The sequence below is a fragment of the Dromiciops gliroides genome, chromosome 6 (assembly GCF_019393635.1).
Source record: "Dromiciops gliroides isolate mDroGli1 chromosome 6, mDroGli1.pri, whole genome shotgun sequence".
Lineage (NCBI taxonomy): Eukaryota > Metazoa > Chordata > Mammalia > Microbiotheria > Microbiotheriidae > Dromiciops > Dromiciops gliroides.
The window spans coordinates 190617847-190636185 of record NC_057866.1 but is presented as its reverse complement, the minus strand read 5'-3'; the positions used below and the strand labels follow the sequence as shown (position 1 = coordinate 190636185).

General features: G+C 38.5%; 1 pseudogene; it reads left to right on the top strand.

The window, feature by feature from the left end:
- Nucleotides 1-13091: 13091 nt before the first annotated feature.
- Nucleotides 13092-13911, top strand: LOC122732869 (annotated as a pseudogene).
- The last annotated feature ends 4428 nt before the right edge of the window (nt 13912-18339 follow it).

The following is an 18339-nucleotide window of genomic DNA, read 5'->3' as shown; positions in this document are numbered from 1 at the left end:
AAGTGCTGAATTTACAGTCAAAAGAACCGAGTTAAAATCCTTACCATTGATGCTACCTGAATGACAAATCACTTAGGCTCTCCAGATGTCAATTTCCCTATCTGTAAAGTGAGACAGCTGGACCAGATAGGTTTCGTCTGCTTGAGATCATAAACACAGAGTTGTTGCTGTTGCTGTTCGTGCTGCAAAGGAGGAAATTATCTAAAGAGCTGAGGGCGACAAAGTAGGCCTAAGTAAGAGCCAGGGTAAATCTAGGGTCTTCAAGTCTGAAGACATAGCTGAACACCGAGTCATAGTTGTGAGCATTCTGGCCCACTTCTGTTCCTGGCTTTTGCTTGGTAGTTAATATAGCAACTTTTCAGGGTTTCACTGGCTTGCCTGGAAGTAAGGTGGACTGATAAAAATGGGCAAAAGAAGAGATTTGGGGGAATGGGGTGAGGTGATAGAAAGAAATTCTAGCTTATTACTAAAAGATGTAGGGAAACTTGGCTCCAGAGGAAAGAGGCTATTAGCCCAATGCATCATAGTAACTTTTAGACTTAAGGGACAGGTACAATAGGGGGAATTGCCCCTGAATTTTGACTGGGTTTGTTGGCAATGGGCTTTTTGAGGGAGAATAAAAAGAAAACAAGGGGAAAGTTTTGGTAGAATCACATAAACACACATAAACATACAGATTTCATAAGGATGAAGACAGAGAGAGGAATTGTGAAGTTAATATGAGGTTTGTCATTGCTTTTCTAAGGGGATTGTACTTTTCCTTTAAGAGATTATAAGATTTAGGAAAAAGGAAAAATTCACAGGTGCTTATAGGATTTAGAGATGCAAAGAGCTCTAGAGATCATCAAGACCAATCCTGCTTGGAGAAGAAGCAGTTATTGCTGCTTCTCTACATTAGCTCACATAGGAAGGCCCAAAGGTCTTGGCTGTGGTCAGAGTGAGGATGACCAATAACTATGAATTCCGTGAGTTTGTTAATATGTCATTGTCTTAACAGTTGAGCAGCTAGGTGGTGCAGCGGATAGAGCACTGGCCCTGGAGTCAGGAGGGTCTGAGTTCAAATATGGCATCAGACATTTGACAGTTACTAGCTATGTGACCCTAGGCAAGTCACTTAACCCCAATTGTCTCAAACATCTGGGGCTATATCTAGCTGTCTTGATATATATCTTGCCACTGGGCCCAGATGGCTCTGGAGGAAAGAATGAACTTGGTGACTTTTCATAGTCCTCTCTCACTTAAATCCAATTCACTGCAAGTCATGTCATCATTCTCCTCAAGAACCAGGGACAAATAACAGCAATGACAACAACAACAACCTTAACAGCAACAGCAGAATTGGTTATATTGCTGTGCCCAGACCAAAACAACCATTAAATAGAGAGGTTACCAAGTGATTAGCACTGTGGCTCCTGAGAGTTCATGAAAGAAACAAAATACCAAATGTGTCCTTGTGCCACTTTAGCAGTGGTGATGGTAGCAAAGAGGCAGAGAAAGTGATAGCAGTATAAGAACTATATGGTTTTTGGACCATGTACCAACATTAATTTAACTGTTGATACTCTTAAGATGCAGCTTGGTCCAAACACCAATGAGTTGGTACACTACTAGAAAGACTGAATTATATCCTCAAGTTACTAAAAGAGTGATAAGAAAGACCCTAGTACTATTTGGCTGATTTTTTAAAGCTTTCTGAAGATACATAGAGAAGAAAAAAGAAAAGCTTATAATGAAGCACAGCTCCCTCCTCTCAGTGAAAAGAGGTAGAGAATAATGGATACAGAATGTGGGAAAGTCTGCCATGAAGGTTGTCATGTGGTTGTCGTGTTGGTTAGTCTTACTTAAATTCGTTTGTGAGAGTTTAAAGTTTTGGTACAAGGGGAGGTCTCAATGGGGCAAGGGGGTTGGTATTAAGGAGAAATGACTATGATGTAAAAATAAACTCAGTTCTAAAACTTCAAAAAGAAAGAGTACTCTTTGTTCCAGAGGAATGATGAGAGGAGATAGATACAAGATGTAGAATAAAACATTCAAATTTGGCCATAGGCCTATTGAAATTTGTTTAGTTTGAATATGTATATGTCATGCAAGAGTTTTGTTTTCCTTTTAAATTGGTGAGGAAGAGAAAACAAATTCCTGTGAATTGGAAAATAGAAGAATATAAAAAGAAATAATAAAACACAGGAAGAGGAAGAATACAATGGATTGTAGTTTAGTTGTACCCTCTCAAATGAAATCACAAATACATCTAGGCAACAAAAAGGAAAAAACAGAGATTTAAAGGACAAAGCAGAAAATAAATGGACAGAAGTGAGAGGAGGCTTAAAAGGTAATGTTGATCTTCATTAGGGTGGAAAATGACCTAGAAACTTTTATTTGGGGTTTGGAGGATCCTTTCCTGTTCTTTGAATTCTTATTTAATTCTTCTGACAAATGGCAGCCCTATGCAAAGCTTTCATATATATATATGAAATATATATATATACATATATATATATACACACACACACACAAACACACGTACGTGTGTGTGTGTGTGTGTGTGTGTGTGTGTATTTCCTCTCTGGGGATTAATGTTACTTTTGTTCAAGATTTTTTTAATTGGGGGCAGCTGGGTGGTGCAGTAGATAAAGCACCGGCCCTGGATTCAGGAGTACCTGAGTTCAAATCTGGCCTCAGACACTTGACACTTACTAGCTGTGTGACCCTGGGCAAGTCACTTAACCCCCACTGCCCAGCAAAAGAAAAAAAGATTTTTTTAATCAATGATCATTTTGTAAACAAATATTATTTGAAAGACAATAGAGAAACAAAGACAAAAGCAAAATAATACCTGTGATAAAGAAGATAACATTTTATTGAGGATACTACATACATATATATAGATGAATACAAAATTTCAGTACAAGTGAGTACTTTCTTCAGAACCGTATTGATGAAGGCCAACTAACAGTGCCTGATTCTTCTGCAAAATTCCTATTCTTTCAATAAATCATCAAAAAAAAAGGAAATTCAATGTAATGGTATCCTTTCTCTTGCATTATTAATTTTTGCTTTGTCAATGCAACACTGATGTGACAGGAGCAACATTTACTAATCCCTTGACATTACTCATATATTCAGTTAGCATATTTTTTCTTTAAAAAGAAAGGAAGGGGGGCAGCTAGGTGGCGCAGTGGATAAAGCACCGGACCTGAATTCAGGAGTTCCTGAGTTCAAATCCAGCCTCAGACACTTGACACTTACTAGCTGTGTGACCCTGGGCAAGTCACTTAACCCCCATTGCCCCGCAAAAAAAAAAAAAGAAAAAAAAAAAAGAAAAGAAAGGAAGGGGGGCAGCTAGGTGGTGCAGTGGATAGAGCACCAGCCCTGGAGTCAGGAGTACCTGAGTTCAAATCCGGCCTCGGACACTTAACACTTACTAGCTGTGTGACCCTGGGCAAGTCACTTAACCCCAATTGCCTCACTAAAAAAACAAAAAAAACAAAAAAAGAAAGGAAGGGGCAGTGAGGTGGCACAGTGGATAAAACATGGGCTGTGGATTCAGGAGGGCCTGAGTTCAAATTTGGCCCCAGACACTTGATACTTTCTAGCTGTGTGTCCCTGGGCAAGTCACTTAACCCCCATTGTCCTGAAAAAAGAAAATAAATAAATAAATAAAAATAAAGGAAACTGACCTCAAGACTTAATTACCCCAAGGAGTCAAAACTGAAGTCTGCAGCATCTTAGTAGCCTCTGGATATGACTTCCTGAATGCCTAAATACAAAAAAAAAGTCACCCAAGGGGAAGCAGAGCCCTTCTGACTTGATGCAGGAAACAAGGCTGTGAGAGACACCATACCCTCCGCTATGACTAAATGAGTGAGTAAGGAAGGAAAGAGGTGCTTACCCAAGTCAAGTGTACCATTATCCTTGTTGAATACACTTTCTATGAATGGCTAAGCATCATTTTTTAATCTGTTGAATGACCTACAAGTGTCTTATTTCTTTGTAATATAGAACCCAAGCTAACAGAGCAGAGCCTGAGTCAGACATGCCCATCAGATTTAAGATAACAAATGATTTACCAGATTTTTAAAAGATCATGCTTGAGAACCTCAGTGTAAATAGTCAATGGAGGTGGAGCCAAGATGGCAGAGAAGAGGCTGTGAGTCCCAAAAGCTCCGGATAAACCCCTCCACTTACTCCCAAATGATGCCATAAAAACAAAGAAACAACAACAACAACAACACAGCAGCCTAATGCACATAAGAACAGACTGAGACTATTTTCCAGCAAAAGACAGCAACTGGAATCACCTTCAAATCAGGCTGAAAGAGGAGTTCAGCACAAGTTCTGGACCCAGCCAGGAACAGACAGTACTTCCAGCACCTTGGAGTCTTCAGCACCAGCAGTTTCTTCTGAGGCTTAGCTCATGGACCAGTGAGGGGGTTTGTTGGTTGGCTGCAGTCTCAGCTGGAGTTGGGCAACACTCCCTGGTTCTGAACCAGTGGGCCAAATCGAGTGGTGGTGACCCAGTGAGGAAGGAGCACAGGAATGGCAAACTTCTGACCATAGAGAATAAGATTTCAGATATCTACTTCTGGGCTGAGATGAGTAGGCAAAGAAAACAGTGTAAAATAAACAGCTTTTTGGGGGCAAGACAGACCAGAAGACACCCTCAGAAGAAGATAATAACAAAGTCAAAACTCCAAAATCCAAAGCTTCCAAGAAAAATGTGAATTGGTCTTAGGCCATGGAAGCACTCAAAAGGGACTTTGAAGAGAAAGTAGGAGAGATAGGAGGAAGATTTAGAGAGATGGAGGAAAGAATGGAAAGAGAAATGAGAGCAATGCAGGAGAGTTATGAGAAAAGAGACAACAGCTTGAAAAGTCAAATGGGAAAGGAGATACAAAAGCTCTCTGAAGAACATAATTGCAAAATAATTAGGATTGAACAGATGGAAGCTAGTAACTTTATGAGAAACCAAGACACATAAAGCAAATTCAATTGAATAATAAAAAAATAGAGGGCAATATGAAATATCTCCTTGGAAAAACAGCTGACCTGGAAAACAGATCTAGGAGAAATCATCTGAAAATCACTGGACTACCTGAAAGCCATGATCAAAAAAAATAGCCTAGACATCATCTTCAAAGAAATTGTCAGGGAAAATTGCCCTAATATTCTAGAAGCAAAAGGTAAAATAGCAATCTAAAAAATCCACCAATGACCTCCTAAAAGAGATGCCAAAAGGAAAATCTCCAGGAATATTATAGCCAAATTCCAGCTATCCCAGGTCAAGGAGAAAATATTGCAAGCAGCGAGAAAAAAAGGAATTAAAATACTATGGAGCTACATTAATGATAAAACAAGATCTAGCAGCATCTATATTAAAGGACCAGAGGGCATGGAATATGATATTCCAGAGGCCAAAGGAACTGGGACTACAAACAAGAGTCACCTACCCAGAAAAACTGCGTATAATTTTTCAGAGGAAAAATGGGGCTTCAATGAAAAAGGGGACTTTCAGGCCTTTGTGATGAAAAGACCTAAACTGAATCAAAAATTTGACTTTCAGATGCAAGACCCTAGAGAAACATAAAAAGGTAAACAGGAAAAAGAAATCATGAAGGATATTAAAAGATTAAACTGTTTACATTCCTACATGGGAAGATAATACTTCCAACTCATAAGATCTTTCTCAGTATTAGGGCAGCTGAAAGGAATATACTTAGACAGAGGGCACAGGTGTGCATTGAATATGAAGGGATGATATTTGTAAAGCATTAATTTTTTTGTTTATCCTTGCTTTTTGTGGGGGTAAGCAGGGTAGGATGGCTTATGCCTGCAGCTGGATGGGGACTCAGCACCTCCTGGGTCCAAGGCTGGTGCTTTGTCCACCATGTCAATGAGCTGACCCATGATGACATCATCAAAATAAAGTTAAGGGGTTAGAAGAATGCACTGGAAGAAAAGGAAAGGGAGAAGTAGATTGGGGAAAAGTAGTTCACATAAAAGGAACAAGAGAAACGTTATGGAGTAGAGGCGAAGATGGGGAAGGAGCGGGTGAGTGAGTGAGCCTTACTCTCATTAGAATTAGCTCAAAGATGTGATAACATACACACTCAAGAGAGTATAGTAATATATCTTGCCATGTGGGAACATGGGAGGGGAAGAGGATAAGGGGGGTAGGTAGAGGCAATGGATGCTTGGGCAGATGGGGGGAGGGGGCAATAAAAAGCAAAACACTTTTGAGGAGGGATAGGGTGAAGGAAGATAGAAAATAGAATAAATATCAAGGGGAGGGAAGAAGATGGAGGGTAATACAGTTAACCATAGTAACTGTGAAAGAAATGATGAGCAGGATGCTATCAGAAGGACGTATAAAACATGAAAACCATCAACAGGGATAGAACTCATGGTATCTGAATATAGAACGAAGTATAATTTTATTTGTTAGCTCCTCTTTCTAAAGGTATTGTGATAAAATAATGGGATTTAGCAGATACTCAAAGGCCCACCTGGAGATTAATCTAAACTGATTGAATTAAGTGAGAGTGATTGACTGCTGATTAGCCTACTTCAAGTTAACTAGATTGTAAGCACACCTGGCTAGCCATTAAGAAGGTATTGTTCTCTGAAGCTAAGGACTTTGAACTTAACTCGAGACTACCTTCAAGTCCAGTGAACCAATGGATTTGGATGACACCTACCAATCAGCTTGAAGCAGTGTGTAAGGACCCCCTATGCTCTGGACCTATAAAAATCTTCCACACTCAGTTTGAGGGGAGTTCGTGATTGAAACAGGCTAGTGCTGGAGGACTTGAGGAAGAACCAAATCAGGCTGGAACTCTAGACTAGATAGACCTTTTCACAAGTATGTGAATACTTGGTATGCTTTAATAAATGCTTAATGCCCAAAGACTCGTGCTAAAGCTTCTAATTTAAGGTGACTACACAGTTAGATTTTAAACAACACAGTAATTTGTCTATTTTCTCTCACAGCCTGACTAATGAGAAGATGTTTTGCATAACTGCACATGTATGACTTATATTGAATTTCTGGATTTGGAGGGAGGGAAGAAGAAAATTTAGAACACAAAGTTTTAAAAAATCAATATGAAAAGTAATGATGAGCAGAAGGAATTAAAAGAAACCTGGAAGGATTTACACGAACTGATGCTGACTGAGAGGAGCAGAATCAGGAGAACATTGCATACAGTAACAGCAACATTGGGTGATAAACAATGGTGACAGACTTGGCTCTTTTTAGCAGTGCAGTGGTCCAGGACAGTTTTCAAAGAACTTCATGGTGGAGGGTGTTCTCAACATCCAGAGAAAGCAGCTGTGGTTTATGAATGCAGATTGAACTATACTGTTTCTACTGTGGGGCTGGTTTTTTTCCTTCTTTTTTGAAGTTTTCCCCTTGAGCTCTGACTCGTCTTTCACAATATGGCTGATGCAGAGGTGTGTTTGGTGTCATTGCCCATGTATGGCCTATATTAGATTGCTTTCTGTCTTAGGGAGGAGGGAGGGAGGGGACAGTGGGAGAAGAATTTGGAACTGGAGATCCTAACAGAACAGATGTTGAAAGATATCCCTGTATGTAACTGGAAAATAATAAAATACTGAGAAAAAATAAAATAAAGTAAAATTTAAAAAATAGAAAAGTCAATGACACATAAACAGCCTAAAACTATACAAGATGGGAAGCATGAATCAAAGAGGTGAAGGAATTAAGAAGATTGTTATATGATAGAATTAATGAATACGTGAAAGACAGCATGCAATGCCATTGAATGGTCAATAAGTATGTATTAAATGCCTATTATGTGCTATTTTCTTAGCTAATATCTGGACATAAAAAAGAAAGTTAAAAGATAGACCCCACTGTTGAGGAGTGCACAATCTAGTGGGGGAGACAACATGAAAACAACTATATAAAAACAAGCTAAATATAAGATAATTTGGAGTTAATCAGTATATGGAAAGCATTAGACTTAAGGAGTATCAGAAAAGGTTCCTTGGAGCAGATAATATTTTAGCTGGGACTTAAAGGAACCTGGGGAAGGCAGGAAGTAGAAATAAAGAGGGAGAGTATGCTAGTCATTAGGGACTTCTTGTTTAAGAGAAGTGAGAGGGGCAGCTAGGTGGCATAGTGGATAAAGCACCGGCCCTGGATTCAGGAGGACCTGAGTTCAGATCTGGCCTCAGACACTTGACACTAGCTGTGTGACCCTGGGCACGTCACTTGACCCTCACTGCCCCACAAAAACAAAAACAAAAACAAAAAAAAAAAGAGAAGTGAGAGACACCTACACATTGGATGGCTTCCCCCTTCCTGAGTGTTTTATGAGAAGACATAGACACAAGTCAAGTAGGATGAGATCCAGGGATAAGGTATGGTCTGCATCACTGGAGTGAACATCTATATTAACCAGATGACAAGGTCATTAAAATGGACATAAGAACCTAAGGAAAAGGGCTGAAGATATAGGAAAGACCAATGATAGCTTGTTTAGTGATGAATGACTCCCAGATAGCTAAAGTGGGGGGAAAATACATGTAAGGCTCTTTGCAAACTTTAAAGTACAAATAAATATTATCCATAGTGTTTGCTGTCATCATCATCATCATTCTTACTCATTATTTTGAACTTTTGGGCAAAAGTCTGTGCCAAGGACTAGGGTCCAATTTTATCTTTTTCACTTTCAAGTAAGTTCTGTCCAACTGTGATGCTGCTTCCTAAAACACCTGAATGCCATTAAAGCATAGAAATCTAGCTAAGCCAACATAATCATTCCATTCACTGTAGGATTAAGTACCTGTAGCATCATCTGGTGAAATTTCAGGACAGCAACGTATAATCAGGAGGATTTATCGCCCCTGGCAACTAAGTGCTTTTTATTCAACAAAACTTTAGAGAGGAAACAGGGACATGGAAACAATGCACTTGAGCTTTTGTGAAGATGAAATAACAAATGAACTGAAAAAAATGGGATGAACTGGATAATGAATAATAGCAAAGGATGATAAAAATTATGTCTGTACTTAGGTAAAGATTAAGAAAGTCCAAGCAAGGAAAGGAACAAATGTTTAAAAATAGCTGCTTCTTATTTTTTTGTTTAGCATTTTGTGGTGTGATTCTTTGAAAAGTAGAATCATTAATTAACGTTGTACTATTATCTAATTAAACTTTTTTCAAGTAGAATAAATACAGATTGGAAAAAAGAATATGATAATCCATTTTGCCAACTCCTTAGGAGAATGGAAAGTGAATACTGATGTAAAATATGTTATCTCCCACTACCCATATAGATACTCCTTCCATTACTATCCAGCTGCTTCATTCAACATTCTATAAAAAATGGATTGAAAGTTGCCTCATCTTTGTTCAAGTAGCAGAGTTCTAGAATGCCTCCCTCCTCCTCTCTGTCAATATAATTCCTTCCTAATTCATCTTTCAGGCCTACCTCCCTTGAAAATATTTTCTTGCCCACTCAATCCCACAGTGATCTATCTCTACTCAAAATTCTTCTTCTCTCCATTACTTATCTAGCCATTTATCAATCACTGCTTTATATTGTTATCTTTCTATATGCATGTATCTTACCTTCTCTTAAAATTTATAAGACCTTTCAGTACGGGCATCATAACTCATATTACTTACATTACTTTGTACAAGGTATATAATCAAAATAATAATTATTGATGGGGCAAAACTGTATCTTAGCTAGAATATTGATATCAGTCATGTCCTTTTCCCCATATTTTGCTAGAACTAGTCTTGTTCCCAGTGTTTGAAGCATCACTGTGAGAATTAGAATGGAAGGTAGCCCTGGGCATGTTTGAAACTGGACCTGTGATTTCACTGCTATAAGGAATTCCCAATGAAGAAAGTTTCAGCTGGACCTGTGATATCACTGCTATAATGAATACCCAATGAAGAAAGTTTCTTTTGCATTTTGAAGGGTCATTTTCAATGATAACGGTCAAAACTTCTGATGAATCATATAGCATCACTTTTTTGATCTTAATATTAATTATAAGAAGACTTCTGAGTGAAGTAATTTCTGTTCATATCTGTCAAGTAATCTTTTGCAGTGCTGAAATATGAATGACACTTTTTTTTCTGGAAAATACCTACTAATGTTACTAAGTTAAACACTTTCCGGAAATCAATAAAGAGTGAAATTTTGTATTTCCCACACTTTTTAGTCTCAAAATGTTATTTAAAACATATGACAGGTGGCCATTTAAAGATCACTGTGTCTAGTGCCAGATAGACCTGAGTTCAAATCTGCCTTCAGATACTTACTAGCTATGTAACCCTAGACAAGTAACTTAACCTCTGTCAGCCACAGTTCCCTCAACTGTGAAATAAGGACAATAATGCATCTACCTTCCAGAGTTGTTGTAAAGATCAAATGATATTAAAGGAGATAATATTTATAAAGTGTTTAATATATACTTTAAAATCTATTAAACAGGGGCAGCTAGGTGGAGCAGTGGATAAAGCACCAGCCCTGGATTCAGGAGGACCTGAGTTCAAATCTGGCCTCAGATACTTGACACTAACTAGCTGTGTGACCCTGGGCAAGTCATTTAACCCTCATTGCCCACAAAAAAAAAATCTATTAAACATATACTATAGTGTTTGGCACATAGTATATGATTAATAGATTCTTGTTCCCCACTTTTCACAACCCATTTCACCACATGAATAGTTGCAGTCTATCAATAGATGGAAGCTTACGTTTTCTTCAAAGATCCTATCTATAAATGTGAAAACCATCCTCATCAATATTTATTAGGGATGACAATAAAGGAATATAGATTGCTAGTTACTAATTTTGGTTAATAATTTTGCTAATAACATAATATAATATATTAAATAATGCATAAATAAATGTATAAAATGATATTATACAATACATTATACATTTTGTGTATTATAACATATTATTGGGATCTTTGCTTTTTGAGAAATCATTCCTTCAGTTACATCAACATTTTTCCAGGCTTAGTATGTTTCTTCTACAAATTAGTAAAACTTAAATTTTATAGTGGTTTTAGCTATATTACTATTTTTATCATTAGTGTTATTTATAATAATAAGTCATTTATATGATGCTTTAACCCTCACAAATTATTTTTTCACAATTCTGTGAATATTATTTTACTCCTTTTTAAAGATGAGGAGAATTGAACTCAGAGAGGTTCCTTCTGGTTACATAAATCAATGAGATCATATTTGAAGCTTAAATGTAGGTCTCCTAATTTACATAATATATCCATTTCTTTTTTAATTTTTTTTACCTATTTAGAATGTTATTTTCCAAATTAGATGTAAAAACAAATTTTGACATCAATTTCTTTAAACTTTGTGTTCCAACTTCTCTTCCTCCCTCCCTCCCTTCCCACCCCCGCACTCCCAAGAACTCAAGCAATTTAATATAAGTTATTCATGGATAGTAATGGAAAACATCTCACATTAGCAAGGTTATGAGAAAAAAAATGAAAACAAAACTTCAGAATAAGAAACTGTCAAAACAACTATGCTTCAATCTGTTTTCAGATACCATGAGTTCTTTCTCTGTAGATGGATGGCAATTTTCAAAAGTCCAGTTCAGAGTTATACTGGATCATTGCATTGCTTCAAATAACCACATCCTTTCCATCAAATCATTTTACACTATTGCTGTTATTTTGTATAGAGTACATTTTACTCTGTTTCAGTTCATGTAGATATTTCCAGGGTTTTCTTTTTTTTTTTTTTTTTTTTTTTAGTGAGGCAATTGGGGTTAAGTGACTTGCCCAGGGTCACACAGCTAGTAAGTGTTAAGTGTCTGAGGCTGGATTAGAACTCAGGTACTCCTGACTCCAGGGCTGGTCCTCTATCCACTGCACCACCTAGCTGCCCTTCCAGATTTTCTAATAGCATCTTTAAACTTTACAAAGAATTTTCTTCAAAATTGTACAGCAAAGTAGGTATCATAAATTTTCCCATTATAATCAATAATCATAACTATTTCCCTCCATCCTATTCCCTTCCTGTGATATTTACCCCATTTTCTATCTTCTTTTACCCATTCCTCTACAAAAGTGATTTGCTGAGGCAGAGCCAAGATGGCAGAGAGAAGCCATTGAGTTACCTGAGCTCTCCTTCTGATCCCTCAAAAAGAACATTAAATCAAGCCTCTAGACAGATTCTGAAACTACAGAACGTGAAAATAGACAGAGACATATAGCCTTCCAACCAGAGATAATTTAGAAGACTTCAGGAAAGATTGGTCTCACTTGGGCAAAAGGGAAGCACAGTGCACTGCAGCGGTGCACAGAGGGGGTCAGGACGAGTCAGCAGGAAGCTGTGGGCCACAAACAAACAACTAAGGCTCCTGGATCCTGGCTCAACAAGCTGGTGATGCCGCAAGACAGTGGTGAAACCCACCTGCACCACAGGACAAGAATGACCAGACCTAGGTACCTCAGTGCATGCAGAGAGTGCATCCACAAGCCATAGAGGCCTCAGGGTAAAAAGCCAGCGACACAGCTCCTATACCCCAGCACAAGAAGCTTGAAATAGGGGCCCTGGTGCCCCCAGAGCAGAACTCAACTTAAAAAAATAAAAAATAAATAAATAAGCTGCAATATGAGTAAGAAACAAAAAATAGCTCTTACCATTGAGAGCTTCTGTATCAAGAGGGAAGAGGAAAACAAACTCAGATGAAGACAATACTCTCAAATTGCCTACAGTGAAACCTGAAGAGGGAAGATGAATTGGTCTCAAGAACAAAATGTCCCCTGTTGCTGCCCCGTTCCTCAGTTCTCAGTGTGGGCTCAGTGGCGCAGGCAGGGACTGTGAGCTAGGGGCGTGGGGGAGACAGAGGCAGCGGCCCGGGTGGTTGGTGGGCAGCGGCCCGGCCCTCCGGCGGGCCAAGCTGGGGCTGAGGGGGTGGGGGTGTGTGGTGAGCTCGGGGCCTGGGGGGTGGGGAGGTGAAGGAGGCCCTGGGGAGAGGGGAGAGAGAGCAGCCGGCCGCTCGGCCCCGCTACCAGCTCGCCAGACAACTAGGACGACGAGGAGGAAGAAGAAGCGGAGAGGCAGGAGGATGGAGGATAAGAAGAAGGAAATCGAATCCGAGATCCAGGAGCACGGCCGAGCATTGGTTCACCAAGTGGGAGCGCCAATGCTTGGCTGACGCCGAGCAGGAAGAGCAGCTGCCGCTGGAGCTGCTGGAGGAGGTGGCTGTCGCGCAGCCCGATCACAAGCAGCAGAAGCTGTGGCACCTCTTCCAGAATTCGGCCACCGCTGTGGCCCAGCTCTACAAAGATCGAGTGTGTCAACAGCAAGGACTTTCCCTCTGGGTTCCCTTCCAAAATGCAGCCACTGCCATTACCAGCCTCTGCTAAGAAAGCGTGGATGCCCATGAACGAAGTTTTGATCTAGGAATTCAAATTGGCTACCAGCGTCGCAATAAGGATGTGTTAGCATGGGTTAAAAAACGCAGAACTATTCGTAGAGAAGACTTGATCAGCTTCCTCTGTGGAAAAGTCCCTCCTCCACGAAACTCTAGAGCTCCCCCAAGACTAACTGTAGTATCCCCTAATCGAGCTACTTCAAGAGAAACTAGCTCATCTGTAGAGACTGATTTGCAACCCTTCCGTGAAGCCATAACTCTGCATGGTCTTAGTGGCGCAATGGCTAGTATAAGCGATTGTTCAAGTACTCCAGGCTCTCCTACTCATATAAGCAGTGGATCGAATGCTAGTCGAAGGAGAAATGGACTCCATGATATGGATTTGAACACTTTCATATCAGAAGAAATGGAACTCCACTTGGACAATGGTGGAACTAGAAAGCGTACCTCAGCCCAATGTGGTGATGGCATTACAGACGCATCAACACATAAGTGCAACAGAATGATCTAAACTGCAAAATTTTCAAACCCACCATGCTGCTTGAAAGCCACTTAATCCTCAGCATACTATTGAAAAGGAAACCTGAGGCCATCTTCCCTTGTTCACTGTTTTAAGACAAGTGAATTCAATAATGATTGCCATAAAGGAAGTTTTAGGTATTACAGTAGATGCCTCTTGTAACTATCGCTTTCTTAAACTATAATCCTAGCAGAGGACATCAGATGTTGTGTAGTAGTTAGTAAGATCATCATAGGCAAACATGTATCTATTCCAAGGATAAAAGTGACCTTACTTGTATTCTTAAAGGGAAAGGAAATGTCAGATGTTTATTTGGTTATAGAATGCTTATTTGTCCTTTATTTCCTGCTGTGTTGAGTACTTTGCTTCAACAGTATTTGCCAGTTGACTGAAATTGTCTAAAACATGACTTGGCATCTTTGTCAAATCTGCAGGCTTCAATTTTCGCAGCACTGTACCATGCACCTAGTTTCTATATAGTAACAGTGTGCAAGTTATAAATATTGGACTGTACCCTTTTAGTTTTAAAAGCAGTTGATAATTCTGGTGATTGTGTGATAATGTAAAGAGGTGCTATGATGGTCATGCAATTAATGCTTAATATTGAATCAATACAAGGATCTTTATGGGATTCAAAAAAAAAGAACAAAATGTCTTTTTGTAAGAGGTCAAAAATGATTTTTAAAATCAATTGAGAGAAATGGGGAGAGAAATGAAAGCAACACAAGAAAATTATGAAAAAAGAATCAGCAACTTGGAAAAGGAAGCACAAAGATTGACTGAAGAAAATGAATCCTTAAAAAAATTAATTTGGGGCAGCTAGGTGGCACAGTGGATAGAGCACTGGCCTTGGAGTCAGGAGTACCTGAGTTCAAATCTGGCCTCAGACACTAAACACTTACTAGCTGTGTGACCCTGGGCAAGTCACTTAACCCCAATTGCCTCATTAAAAAAAATTAATTTGGCCAAATGGAAAAAAAAGTACATAATCTCACTGAAGAAAACAATGCCTTAAAAATTAAAATTGGATATTTGGAAGCTAAGGACTCCACGAGGCACCAGGAATCACTCAAGCAGAATTAAAAGAATGAAAAAAAAATAAAAGAAAATGTGTAATACCTCATTGGAAAGACAACTGACCTGGCAACAGATGCAGAAGAGACAATTTGAGAATCATTGGACTGCCTGAAAGCCATGATCAGAAAAAGAATCTAGACACTACATTCCAGGAGGTTATCAAGGTGAACTGCCCTGATATAATAGAATCAGAAGATAAAATCATCATTGAAAGAATCCACTGATCACCTCCTGAAGGAGACCTCAAAAGGAAAACTCCAAGGAATATTGTAGCCAAATTCCATAATTATCAGGTGAAGGAGAAAATACTCCCAGCAGCCAGAAAGAAGCAATTTAAAGATCATGTAGCCATGGTCAGGCTTGCTCAGGACCTGGCAGCTTCAACATTAAAGGATCACAAGGCTTGGAATATGATATTCCAGAAGGAAAAGGAGCTTGGATTGCAGCCAAGAATCTATTACCCAGCAAAATTGATCATTCTTTTTCAGGGGAAAAGATGGACATTCGATGACATTGGGGACTTTCAAGGTTTCCTGATAAAAAGACCAGAACGTAATAGAAAATTTGATCTTGACATACAAGACTCAAGAGAATTTTTAAAAGGTAAACGGGGGTGGGGGGGGGGGAAGTTACTCAATAATGTTAAACTGTTTACATTCCTACAGGGGAAAATAATACAACTGTTGAGAACTGTATATATATATATATATATATATATATATATATATATATACACATATATATACACATATATATACATATATATGTATATATATGTATATATATGTATATATGTATATGTATGTATATATTTGGGCAGACAGAAGGATTATACACAGAGGATATAAATATAAATTATCTTTGATGTGATGATATAAAGAAAATTAAGGAGTTAAAAAGGGAGTTTATGTGGAGAAGAGGAAAAGGGAAGGTGGAATGGAGTGAATTACATCATATGAAGAGGTGGAAAAAACTTATTACAACAGAGGGAAAGAAGGGAGGGGTGAACGTTGTTTTAACCGTACTCTCACTAGATTTGATTCAAAGAGAGAATAACAAATACCTTCATTTGGATAAAGAAACTTAGCTTATTCTCTAGGGAAGTAAAAGGGTAATGGGACAGGGGGGACTGATAGGAGGGAGGATAAAAGCAAGGGAGAAAGGGGTAAAGAAAAGGGAGGGGGTGAGAAAAAGGGAGGGCAGATTGGGGAAGGCAGGGATAGGAAGCCAAATGTTGGTGAGGAGGAATAGGGTGAAAGAAGGGGGGGGAAGTACAAAGGGGGTAAATAGAATGGAGGGAAATAGACACCTATGGGACAAGATATTGGAATGTGATAGATGAGATTAGCGAATACTCAGGGGTCCACCTGGAGATTACTAGATTGTAAGCACATCTGGCTGGTACTTAATGGTACTTAAGAAGGCATGGTCCTTAAGAAGCTAAAAACTTGGAAATTTACATCAAGACCCCCTTAGGGTCCAGTGAACCAATGAATTTGAATGACACTAGCCAATCACCTTGAAGAACCTCCCATTTATGAGAGAGGAACATGAAGCAGGAATCAGACACTGGGGAGAGTTTTCTTCCTCTTTTGATGTGAGAACAAAACCCACATTTAGAATTTTAAAAAACACAGCTAGTAATAACTGTGAATGTGAATGGGATGAACTCTGCCAAAAAAAATGGAAGCAAACTGCAGAGTGGATTAAAAACCAGAATCCTACAATAGGCTGTTTACAAGAAACATATTTGAATCAGAGAGATACACAGGGAGTAAAGGCTAGAGCAGAATACATTATGCTTCAGCAAAAGTAAAAAAAAGCAGGGGTAGCAATCCTTATCTCAGACAAAGCAAAGGCAAAAATAGATCTAATTAAAAGAGATAAGGAGGGCAGCTAGGTTGCACAGTGCATAGAGCACCAGCCCTGGAGTCAGGAGGACCTGAGTTCAAATCCAACCTCAGACACTTAACACTTACTAGCTGTGTGACCCTGGGCAAGTCACTTAACCCCAATTGCCTCACCAAAAAAATTTTTTAAAAACCCCAAAAAACAAAACAATAAGATTTTTTTAGCAAGGAGATTACAAGAAGTTATCAACAGGATAATACACTCTGACCAGGTCGAATTTATACCAGGAATTTAGGGCTGGTTCAACATTAGGAAAACTATTAACATAATCAACCACATCAATAACAAAAGAAACCAAGTCATATGATTATCTCAATAGATGCAGAGAAAGCTTTTGACAAAATAGAGCACTCATTCCGTATAAAAACACATAGAGAGCATAGGAATAGTTGGTGCTTTCCTTAAAATAATAATCAGTATCTACCTAAAACCATCAGCAAGCATTATATGTAATGGAGATAAGTTAGAGGCCTTCCAAATAAGATCAGTGGTGAAACAGGGATGTCCATGATCACCTCTATTATTTAATATTGTACTAGAAATGTTAGCTTTAGCAATCAGAGAAGAAAAAAGAATTAAAGTAATTAGAATAGGCAAGGAGGAAACAAAACTATCACTCTTTGCAGATGATATGATGGTATACTTAGAGAATCCTAGAGAATCAACTCAAAAGTTACTTGAAACAATTAACAACTTTAGCAAAGTAGCAGGATATAAAATAAATCATCAGCATTTCTATACATGACCAACAAAGTCCCACAGCAAGAGATAGAAGGAGAAATTCCATTTAAAGTAACGGTAGATAATATAAAATACTTGGGCATCTACTTGCCAAGACAAACCCAGGAATTCTATGAACACAATTACCAAACATTCTTCAAACAAGTCAAATCAGATCTAAATAATTGGAAAGATATCAATTGCTCAAGGAAGGACAGAGCTAATATAGTAAAAATGACAATTCTACCTAAATTAATTTACTTATCCAGTGCCATACCAATCAGACTACCTAAAAAATATTTTATAGAGCTAGAAAAAATAATAACAAAATTCATCTGGAAAAACAAAAAATCAAGAATATCCAGGGAAATAATGAAAAAAAAAATCACAGAAAGGTGGGTTAGCGGTACCAGTCATCAAAACTATCTGGTACTGGCTAAGAAATAGAGTGGAGGATCAGTGGAATAGGCTAGGCACAGGAAACACCGTAGTAAATGGCACTAGTAATGTAGTGTTTGATAAACCCAAAGACTTCAGCTTCTCTGATAGGAACTCAGTATTTGACAAAAACTGCTGGGAAAACTGGAAGATAATATGGCAGAAATTAGGCATAGACCAACATCTTACACCTTATACTAAAATAAGGTCAAAGTGGATACACGATTTAGACATAAGAGGTGATACCATAGGTAAATTAGTAGAGAAAGGAAT